The sequence below is a fragment of the Octodon degus genome, unplaced genomic scaffold, assembly GCF_000260255.1.
Source record: "Octodon degus isolate 3935 unplaced genomic scaffold, OctDeg1.0 scaffold00035, whole genome shotgun sequence".
Classification (NCBI taxonomy): Eukaryota; Metazoa; Chordata; class Mammalia; order Rodentia; family Octodontidae; genus Octodon; species Octodon degus.
In genome coordinates, this window is record NW_004524611.1 from 9,357,691 (window position 1) to 9,369,239 (window position 11,549).

The following is an 11,549-nucleotide window of genomic DNA, read 5'->3' on the forward strand; positions in this document are numbered from 1 at the left end:
AGAGAGAGAGAGAGAGAGAGAGAGAGAGAGAGAGAGAGAGAGAGAGAACTTGTTACTTCTAATGCATAGTACCAGGAGGATCTCTAGTAAACATGATTTGATTACAGTGGACATGTTTTAGACACCTCTTCCATGTAAGTGATCTACTCTAGCATCTGTCAGCATACTCAGACTGAACATGAAGGCCTAGTTTTTAGGCTGTTATTTCAATCCATCCTATTTAGCAATAGGTGGTTATCCAATGTCAAGACCCCAAAACAGGAAATGACTTTCCAGCATTTCCATGGGATGTAACACTGAGCTCAGCTCAAGGGAAAAAGCACTTTTATGATGGTTTAAAGTGGATATGTCATTGCCGATAAGTTTAGCCTTAGTGAAAAATGGAAAATGTTATATTGAATTCTTCACATGTGTTGAAGATAGAGACTTGTAGAGCAGGAGGAGCCCTTAAGATACCCTGTAGACCATTTGCCTACTTAATGGATTTGCATTAAAAGAAAAAATTAAAAGTACTCAATACAGGATCCCTCAGCATCCTCGGGCAACCTGGCTCACATTGTAGAAGTCTGGTTTTTATGCAAGCCTTTAAAAATGGAAATAATTAAACAGGTTCCTTCATAACAGATTTTCCATTTGGGGGGCAATAAGGGACTGGAAATTTGGATTTCTGGTCTCCCTTACAGCAGATGCCATGTGGGGGGAGGCACCCCAAGTTTCAGCTCCACCCTCAGTGGTGAGGACTGTCACCAACCTCTCCTATGACACAGGAGGCTCACTTCTCTCTCCTGGGCCACAGCTTTCCTGCGACACAGGGGTGAGGAGAAGCAGAGTAGGCAGTATGCTCTTTGGTTCTCTCCAGACTCTGCTATTAGCTAATTCCATGCCAGGCAACAGGCAGATTCCACAGGAGGACCTAGGAGCAGGAGACATCTATCAAAGAACAAGAAAATTTCTACTTTCAATTTGTGCAAATTTCCATTTTCAAAATCATGAATTCAAATTTGGTGGGGACCACTACTGTACAACAGTTGATGCAGAGCCAAGTCGAATTTGTGCCTTATACGACCACAGCAAGGGACGCAGAAGCTAGGGCAGGCACAAGTCCAGGGTCCCCCTGAACAGGCACCCGTGCACCTCTCGTCCCACCTCTGCCCGTCACCAGCCTGTGGCAGAGAACAAGACTGAGCCAAGCATACTCATGCAAGTTTCCATTCTCTCGGCAAGCAACAGAGCAAGGAATTGTGACACATGCTGGCAACCTCCAATCATGTGCTGGAGGATGGCTGGGAGTTCAAGGCTAGCTCTGAACACACTGAAAGATTTTGTCCCCAAAACATAAAGTAGTAATAATCTTCTATGGAGAGGAATAAGCGTCTAAAATGGCCATCCAAAAGGAATGACACTGCCCTAAGAGATCCAGTGATTCATCTGTTCAGCCAGTGTCTACCATGGGGTTTGGTGAGTCCTACCACACACAGACTGTGCCATGGAACTGCATATGCCAACTGCATACCAGGCACATTTTCAATCACTGTGCTAGAGACCCAGGTGCCAACTCTGACAAAATCACCTCACCATGCTTTAATGTGGCTATATCATGTCCATCCCACAGCATTTTTCTGAGAGAAAATATCAAAGTGCTGAAACACCTGTCTACTATCGCTCAATAAATATTAGCTATTATTGTTTCTGTTTCAGTGGAACTGGGAAGGCGGGCCATCACTAAATGCACATTTTTTCATTAAAAGAAGACAGTAGCAATTTTAATTATTGGCAGAATCATCTCCCTAACAATTAGGTGTCTTCTCTCTTGTGCTTTCACTCTCTCTTTTCTTGTCAAGAGAACTAGTATTTGTGGGCCCTTCATTCAGGGCCAGCGGCTTATCTGTGTGTTACTTGGTAAACAGGGAATGAGAGTGTGGAACACTTTCTCACACTGACAGCACTTTCCCCTCCATGTCCCCAAAGCCTTGCTTGGCATTTCTAAGGACTGGTTGGTAGCGGCAGCACTGGCTGCATACAGGAGGGCATACCGCAGAGGCCCAGGCGCTGAACCTGAGATGCTGCTAGGCCTTTGCTAGGGGCATCTTCCAGCTGAAGCACTTCCCTAGTGTGTTAATCTGGTCAAGTGAAGCCTGCTCGAAGATGTGATTTGGGGACAGTGAATCTTGATTGCCAACTTGAATGGCTTGAGAGACGCGTAGATCAGTGGAGTGTACTTCTGCATCTGAGTGGGTCTTGGAGGTGTGGCCCTGGAGGCTCTCTGGCTCCTTGCTCACTGGTTTGTCTATGCTCACTTTGCTTCTTGGATGCCATGAGTGGAAAGCTGTCCTCCTCTGTGCCCTTCCTCCTTGGCACCAGCTGACCATGCACTGGAACTGCTGAAGACCCGAGCCATAAGAAATCTCTCCTCCTTTAAAAATGTTGGGTACTAAGTAGTTTGTCTCAGAAATAGAAAGCTTACCATCATAGGCCCTATCCAGAGTTTAATCAAGCAGGATCATCAGCCTAAAGTGACCAAGTACTCAGTGTGCACATACTGGGTAAAGAAGTTAATTGACAGGACATCGAGAACTAGGTGTGGTGGCACAGGCCTGAAACCCCAGGACTCAGGAAGACTCAGGCAGAAGGACCACAAGTTTGAGCCCAGGCTAGAGAACCTAGAGATTTAAAAAGGGGGAGGGCTGGGTATGTAGCTTAGTGCAAGGGCCCTGGGTTCAATTCTCAGTGCTCAAAACAAAACAAAACCCAGAAACTTGCAGGTTGCTGCTCCTGTCTGCTTAGAATACCATAAAGGAAAATGGCCTAGTGGGGTAAAGTGTTATTGTCCACCCTGACACTTCTAACACCTGTGTTATGCTTTCACAGCCAAACAAAAGCAGCAGAAATAGCATGTGTTGATATAATAGTTTCAAAACAAAGGTGCAGAAAATCCTGATTTGAAAAATAAATGGATGCTTAGAAGTGGAATAATTTGTTTCACAGCACAGTTCTTCGCTTTCCTGGAGGATTTGCTTTTCCTGAGAATGTCCTCTTTATGAATTTAAAATAGGACACAAAGGACTTAACCCTGACTGACACACAACTTTTAGGACACATCCTTACCCAAGACAGGGTGTGTGTGACAAAGCATGGCTGGAGACAGAGGAGAGAAAACAGATCCACTCTGTGGGTTATTCAGTACACAAATGTCCTGGCCTGCTTTTTGAACTCTGTAGTGTCACTGGTTTGTGTTGAGTATATTCAAGAGTGACCCAAATACTACTCTATTACCCAGCTAAATACAAGGGCTTCTGGAAGAAACTGAGAATGTAAGTACACTCCATAAATATCCTAACACTTCAACCTCTCTGTGTACTTTTACAGCACTTTTCCTCTATGAGAGTCAGGGTGACCTCATCGCACTCGGAATATATTACTCCAATGGAACATACGCAGCTGCTACGCCAAACAAACACAAGTGCAAGGTATCATGAGACCTATGCATCCCAGGGAGGAGCCACTTATAGACCAAGAACCAAAACATCCTATCATTAATCCTTCACAACCTGTAAAGGAAAGCTGCTAGATGAAGACACTTGGCCGGATGTCAACAGAGCAGGGGTAAGGTCCTGGCTGTGCCACACTGCAGCCCACGCCGCTAGCCAAGTCACTGCTTGGAGCTTTGGTTTCCTCCCCTGCCAGGATCAGCGGTCACGCTGTTTGACGGTCAGTGTGAAGTAGCTGGTCTCGGAACAGGCACAGTGGCCCTCACTAGGTGAGTGTGGCAAGTGGCTTTTCAACAACTCTTGTTTTGAAACTCTTTTGTCCCAATATGTCATACTTAAGATGTGTTGCTACCTATAAAGGGAGGCTACCTGTAAGCCCTGGGGATTCCCTTAATGTCTTAGGTACCTTGAGAGATTTACCTGCCCTGGGAGGCTGGAGAAACCTGGCATTGCTACCTTGTGATCTGCTAATAAGGAATCAGAGACTATTATGGATGCTTGCAAACTTTTTTCCAACCTGTGCTATAAAGCAAATCTCATTGCTCTGAGTACTTGCTCATAGAGCACTATAATCAATCTTTATAAGCATTCTGATAAATACACAGGCAAGTGATGTTTATCCAGAGGAGAAAACAGGTGAGTTGCTTCACCTTACTGAGGATGGTAAGGGGCAAAGTCTTGAACAAAGTCTTGAGGCTGTGAGTAGCTCTTTCATAGGCATGTGCACCCCAGAAAAACAAGAGTGCTTCATGGAACATTAGTCCACAACTTTGTGCAACCCTCTTAAAACTGGAGCAAGGATGCATATTACAACTCAGATAAATTTTGAAAACATTAAGGAAAGGGCTACAAAAGCTACTTCCTATATTATTCCATCTCTGTGAAATAAAATGTCAAGAAGAAGAAAATCCATAAAGACAGAAAGCATACTGCTGGTTCCCAGATTTTGGAAAGGGTGTGTGGAGTGTGACTAATGGATTTCTTTCGGGGGTCCACAAAATTTTTCAGTAATTAGTGGTCATGGTCCTACAATCTGTGGATACTCTAAAAATCACTGTGCACTTAAAGTAGGCAAAATTTCAGTACTGATACAGAATGTGCATTATATTTCAATAACTCTGGCATTGAAAAGCCAAACAGACCAGAAAAAAATTTACTTTAGAGCAGTGGTTCTTCAACTAGGGCACACAGGAGTCACCAGAGAACTTGATAAAACATAGGTTGCTGGCCCTGTCCCGTGCATTCTGGTCCAGCTGGTCTGGGGCGAGGCTCTGCAGTTTGCATCTCTAATAAGTGCTCCATGGAGCACGTCCTATTGGGCTGGAGCCACATTTTGAGATCCACTGGCCTAGAGTGGCTCTGCCCCCAACAGCAATCCCTGTGGTGGACACTGCGGTGCACCACTAGGTACCGCCTGATGAAAGGCTTGTTGCTCAGGTGCTAGTGGTGCTATCAGCAGGGAATTCTGAGGCTTGGCTATCTCTGCCCAACATGGGACAATTCTGAAGGTGAATCTAGCTCTGGTTAGTGACCACTGTGTCAGTAGGCCTGTATTCCAGCTTGATGTCTTCCTCTACCCATTCCTACTCATTCTTCTTTCGCTCACAGGCACTGATGCTAGCAGCATGACTTAATAAATATTCTGCTTACCAATTTCTATTTCAGATCAGTATCACTGGAGAACCCAACCTATCATACTGCGTCCCAGTCGTCTGGGGGGAGCCTATTACAGTGCAGATTCTGATCCTACAAATGAGAGCACAGATCTGAGTTTGGCATTTCTAATGATATCTGGGTGACTCCAGAGCTGCTGATCCGGCCCACGCTGAGCGGCAGGAGCTTAGATAACCTTGAGGGACTACTCCGAGTCCACATGGGAAGACTCCATGAGCCATTAGGGCGAATGTAAAGGGAAAAGGATACCATTTAGTAGGTCATTTAAAGGGGTTGATATGACTCTGTCCTTGAGATCCAGGGCATGGAACTGGGTTACAGGTGAGGGTGTCCAGCCTAGGATTTTCAGGTACTTCCAGCAGCGAATCCCCTTGGACAGGTGGTGAATGCAGCCTGAGCATTACTTTGTGTTCTATTGCTACAGTATGGCTGCAGGGATGTACTTGGGCAGGAGCAAGTAACCTGCCTTGTGCAATTGGCAGATAAGTGGAGACTGATACCAACTACCCAGCCATGCAGGCAGCCTAAGAGCAAGCAGGGAAGAAGCTTTTAAAAATGGTAAAGAGAGGGGTGGTGAGCAGCATCTTTTCTTTCTTCTTTTTTTTTTTTTTAGCTTTTGCCCTAAGAATGGTACATTCTAAAAGCATCCAGGTCCAGTCTGCATCTTGTTCCAAGTTGGACCATTTTATCTGGTATAGAAATCTGGCTTTGACTTAAAGTTATTCCTAATTTACAAGGAGCTCTCAAACCTGTCTCTAGTTTTTTCTGTTTGGACTGATTTTAGATAAATACGTAGGTGGCAACTCAGCAGGTTTTAAAAAGAGAAAAGGAATCTGGTAGCAGTTTTCAAGATGTTATCAGGGGAGGGAGCATCCGTATCATCCCACCCAATGCCACTGGTCAAAAAGATAACCTTGGGGTAGGCTGGACGTTAGGGAGAGATTAGCGCAGCCTTTCTGAGAGGGCAGCATGCCCCGCTCTGCTTCTTAAGTCATTTATCTACTGAACAGCTAGCGGTAAGGTGTGAGAGGAATCTGTGAACACTTCAGGGGAGATGGGCAATATGATGTTGTGATCTTCAGAGCTAGGAAACTTGGCCATTTGTCATTCTGGAGTGGGATAGGTCTTAAGTTTCCAGGCATGTCGTGTATTCAATCATCTGTCTGTTCTACAATTCACAAAGAATAGAAGGAGGGTCGGCATATAGCTCAGTGGCACAGCGCCGGCCTGGTGAGCTCACGGTTGTGAGTTTGATTGATTCCAAGTCTAAAAAAAAAACAAAACAAAACAAAAAACGAAAGAAGTGGGTGTGCACTGCCCTTTGGGGAGAACACAAACCAGAGAAGAAATAGGTGACCACTAACATAAGCCTGTGTGGAGAAGGCATGTGCCTGGAAGAAGAGTTTTCTACAGTTTTACTCAATTTTCATGATAGTAAGGATAAAATGTGGTTGAGGAAAAATGAAAAAACAAAGTAGTTAAGTCCTTAAAGTTCTGGACCCTAACAATGGCACAGTGTCAAGTAAATTCCATGCTCTGGACCTTGGTTACCTGCAAAGCACCCGGAAGGGCTCACGACAGGAGGCAAACACCCAGCGAGGATCTTTCCCTCCTTGTTTTGCACTCACACACAGAGTGTTTGAACAAGTTTCCAACGTGCCGTACAAACTTCCAAAACCCACGCAGTAGTAAAGATGCCCTGCTCTCTCACTACCACTTGCGGTCTCTTTTGGAGTGATGTGCAACTTCAGTGGTTCCCTGAACCTGCTTGTGACCTGTATGCCTCAGGAGGAGGGAGCCTGGATCATCCTGTTGAAAATCCAGACCTTGTGTAAGCAAAGAAAGAAGTCCAGTACAGAGCAGCGTAACTATTAGTACCACAAGTGCTAATTATTTACAAGTGTACTCAAAACCTAGAGATTTCCCAACCTGCCAGAGTGTCTTAGGAAAACAAACGCATGCATCTGGAAGCAGGGTTAAAAAGATTCCCCAGCAACCGACACCAAAAATACAAGTAAATTATCCTCTAAGCAGGTATTTCTTTCCAGCTTCATTGCTTCCCACGAGGGGAACAATTTCTTGAGAACATAATAGTAAAGGAAACAATACACCACCGAAGAGGAAGATAACATCTTCATAATTACAGGCTGGTCCCAAGAAAACTGCACACCTACACTTTTGCTCAGCTTCGGGGCTGAGTAGCTTTGGCAAAGCCTGCCCATCCCCTTCACTGAGCGGCACTTACAGCCTAACAGCTGCACCACGAGATTTTTGAGACAGAAACTCTAGCAGCAAAAAAACTCTCTGATGACTCCCTTTCTATTCCTGGAGACAGAAATCATAGCCATAAAAGCACAGATCAGAGTTAGAACACCACTGCAGGAGGCCACTGGGCCTTTGGGTCTTTGGTGGACCCCAAGGTCAGCATGTAGTTTCAGAGTCTGCCTGCCTCGTAACTTCCACACTATTCAGATTTGATCAAGCAGGAATTAGGGGTGAAAAACGTCTAGCCTGGCCCAAGCCAGCATAGCCTTTGTATTAGGAATTCATCTAGCATTCCTTCACCAAGTCACCCATATTTATTTCAACCTACTGGTTAGTTATCCATTAAATGGGTTTCTTAACCATCACACTGGTTATTTAATTCCTACCCCACAGCTCCCCCAAGAAATAAAAAGTGCTCTATAATTATATAAACTCTTAATTAAACCGAAGAATTCAGTGTTGCCATTACCCGTCAGTAATTCCACTCAATTAGGACAATAGACTTCCATTTATTACTGAACTCCTAATTGCTACTCATTTTCCTGGTTAGTAATTGCCAATCCTATCACACAATGTGCTTAAAGAAAACCCTGCCATGAAATGATATTTCTCTCCTTCAGAGGAAAGGTGGACCTGATCACCCTCTCGGCCTCAAGGAACCTCGCGGACCAGGAGTTGAGTTCTCTTCTGCAGGCAAGCAGGCGATTCCGGTTTAGTGATGCCTGGGGCTCCCTTACTGCAGCCGCAATCCGGGAGACTTACCCACAAAGGCAAGGCGTATCCAGGTAGCCAGACAATTCCAAAGCCAAAGCCCAGGAGAAGGGAACGCAAAACAAAACCACCCTACCGATGTGGCCTCTGGGTTTCCAGAAGACGAAGTTCAGAGTCTCCACCCAAGGGGCAGTTCAGGTCTTCTGGTGTAGGTCCGCGGCACGGAGGAGGCTTGGCACCTCCTGCATCTTGGCCGCCGGAGATCTGAAACAGGGGTCTGAGGGTGGCAGCCTGGGGACACCCTGGCGGGGTCAGCCAAGCCCGACGTCCCCAGACCAGAGGTGACTCCACCTGCAGCGATGAAGCCGAGCCCAGTATATCAAGGCCACGGATCCCCAGAAAACTTGCGTCCGCCCGCACCTGGCTCCGGAAAGCTTCCCAGCTCAAAGAAGCGAGCTTCTACCCGCGGAGACTCGCGGCTGTCTCCGTCCAGGTCCCGGAGCTGCGCGCCGGCTGCTTCTGCCCGAGCTCTGCCCGCAGGGCGTCCCCGCCCGCCTTGCTCCTCATCACGTTCTTCCTAATTAGCCCAGAATCCTGTGGCCCTGGCTAGCAAAGACACCGCGGTGGGGAAACTTGACAATTTATTCCCGGCCCGTGGGAGGTCACCCGCAGTGCACCAGCGGATTGGCTGTGGCGCGGTGGCGGAAAGCGCAGGCAGAGCGCGGCTTCTGCTCCGCTCCCCCACCCCCGCCGGGGAGGGACAGGTGCCGAGACTGTGCAGGGGCCCTAGGGCTGGGGGGGCTTGAAAGGGAGATTGTAGGGCTGGAGAGATAGCTCAGTGGCATTAACTGCCTGCCCAGCAAACACAAAGTCCTAAGTTTGATCCCCAGTAAAAAAAAAAAAAAAAAAAAAAGAGGGTGTGGAATCACACAGCGCCCCACCCACCCATCCAGATGGGTGGTTTGCAAGAAATGCTCTCTGTTGTTTGGGGTTTTCGAGGTCACACTCTCTGGGTCTTCCAGGTGACAGTGGGCTCAAGCTATTAGCAGCCAGAGGATGCTAAGAACCAAGTGCCATCTCCCCGCCACAGGAGGAAAGCAGCTGGAAGGAGGCAGTGGCTCTAGAGGCAAGTGGAGGCAGGCCAGGGCAGGGCTTCTGGTGGCCTCACTCCTGGACTCTCTAAAGAGGGCTGAGGCTGCTGGGGGCGCTTGAGAGCTCTGCCACTGGGCCTGCCGCGCCTGCCTGGTGGGAGGCACAGCATGCCTGAGAAGGCCGTTGGTGCCATCCGCATACGCTGAGACCTGCGAGATCAGCACAGCAGAGAGCATGATGCCCTTTTCTGCGAGAGTGGCAGAGTGGGCTTGCAGCCTTAGCGTCTGCTGTCCAGGTTTCAGCTACAGTGCCCCAGTGTGCCTTTAGAAAGGAGCTATGTGGACTAAGAAGAATTCTTGAAGAGCCAGAAATAAATGGTTGTGAACGACACTTGCAAATAATGCCCAGCCCCTACAAGAGGCGGGGCTGCTTCCCTGCCACAAAGCACTAGTAAGAGTTCTTACAGCCCACTCCATCTGGGGGCTCTAGCTACATTACCCTTTATTGAAGACAACATACTCATCCCTCCCAACTCCCAGTCCACTCCTTGTGCAGGGCATAGAGAAGCAGCAGGCTGTGGAGCTCTCTCCTCAGGCCCCAGGCCTGCGAGCTGCTAAGCCTCTCTGTGGTCCCTAAATGTACAGCCTCAAGAAGGGGCCCTGACCTGGTTGCCCTGTATTTGGGACAGAATGTGCGGGGCTCAGCATCTGTCCCTCCCATGAGCCAGGCAGTGAGCCTGCTAACTATTCTTGTCAAATCCAAGGTCCTCCAAGTATGATCTTGGGAACAGCAGCATCTAGGAACTTGTTAGAAATGCAAGTACTTGGACCCAACTCCAGTCCTACTGAATGAGCAATTCTAGAATTAGAGCCCAGCAGTCTGCATTTTTAAGAATAAGCCTTCCGGGTGACTCCTGTATATACTCGTTTGAGAACCACTACTATAAAGACCTAATTTCCACAGTCACATGAGGGGGAAAAAGCAAAGGCTAGGCAGGGTCCAGGTAAGCAAGAGCCATCCCTCAGCCATAACCTGAGCCTGGCTGGGGTATTCTGACCAGAGGTGTGCAGAACTGGGGTAGTGGATTCTTTTTGTCCTCTAACTTTGAGGTTTACTGGCCTGATTCATCCTCCTATCATCTCAACACTTGGCACAGAATCAAAGGCCTCTGCAACCCATGCTGTTTTGTCTTGGGCAGAATAGTGTCTGTGTTCTAGAATGTTCCACGATGCCTTGTTATCTCTCTGTGGACTCCATCCGAGGAGCTGTTCAAATGGACAGCATTACTGCAGAGAGATCACAAAGCTGAAGGGAGCAAGTCACAGCATGGCGCATCAGACCCGCACTCAGCCCCTCAAGAGGACTCAGCCTTCCCATCCACACAGGCAAGGAGGAGTCAGTCCCTCACACACTGTCCCAAATGTTGTAAAAACTAAACAGCACATCATGTTTGGGGGAGAAAAATAAAGCATTAACAAAAATATACAGGGTTTGCTGGCCCTTCATAATCTCCAGGAATGAAGAAACAGGTAGTGAATGGCATCTGATTTCATAATTCCTAGATTAGGAACTTCCGTGCCATGGTGAGGCAGGTCCTCTGACCCAGAAGGTCACTGCGATGCAGGCCTGAGTTGTGTCTGCTCTCCCTGGAATATGTAACCAAGGATCAGGGAGTGAAAGAGGAAGGCTGCGATGAGGCGCTGGCCTCAGGCAGAGGTTTCCTCTGACGTTGAATCATAGTTTTTGATTCTTACTGTCTTCAGTGTTGACCACTGAATTTAGGGTGTTCACCACCATACTACAGTGCCAGCACCCTCTGAAAGTTGTATGTGTGCTGTGTGTGTGTGTGTGTGTGTGTGTGTGTGTGTATGTGTGTGTTCCACAGACAGGGTCTCATTAAATTGCTGAAGTTTGCCGGGAATTTGTGATTTTCTTGCTTCAGCTTCCCAAGTAGCTGGGGTTACAGATAAGTGCCCCATGCCAGGCATAGTTCTTTGATTTTTAGACACTATGTTCTCACATTTAACAGAACATGGTGAAAGAAGAAAGGAACCTTACCAACTCAGACTACTGAGTGCTTCCTGCTTATTAGGAGGTATTAGTCTGAAGTACTTTGTTGTACTTTGTGTTAGTGCCTCAGAGCATCCTTATAACTATTCTTGTATGTCATAGCTGGGGAAGCAAATGGTAAGTATGTAACTAATCTGTCCAAATGTACATAAATGTAAGTGGCAACATGAACTATACCCATGCTCAGTTTGGCTCTAAGAACCCGAGTATCTATGCCCTGGGTATAAAAAATATACCTATATATAATAA

General features: G+C 47.1%; 1 protein-coding gene across 4 annotated transcripts in view; it reads right to left on the reverse strand.

Annotated features, from left to right (window-relative positions):
* Nucleotides 1-11,549, reverse strand: part of Auts2 (AUTS2, activator of transcription and developmental regulator) — a 321,552-nt gene that overhangs the window by 168,438 nt on the left and 141,565 nt on the right. The window contains exon 1 of one of the 4 annotated variants that reach the window (XM_023714330.1): nt 8,190-8,270. The exons of the other annotated variants lie outside the window; for them this stretch is intronic. The gene's annotated coding sequence lies outside the window, so the exon portion shown is untranslated. Of the gene's footprint in view, nt 1-8,189; nt 8,271-11,549 lie in introns of those variants that run through there. 4 annotated transcript variants of the gene reach the window in all.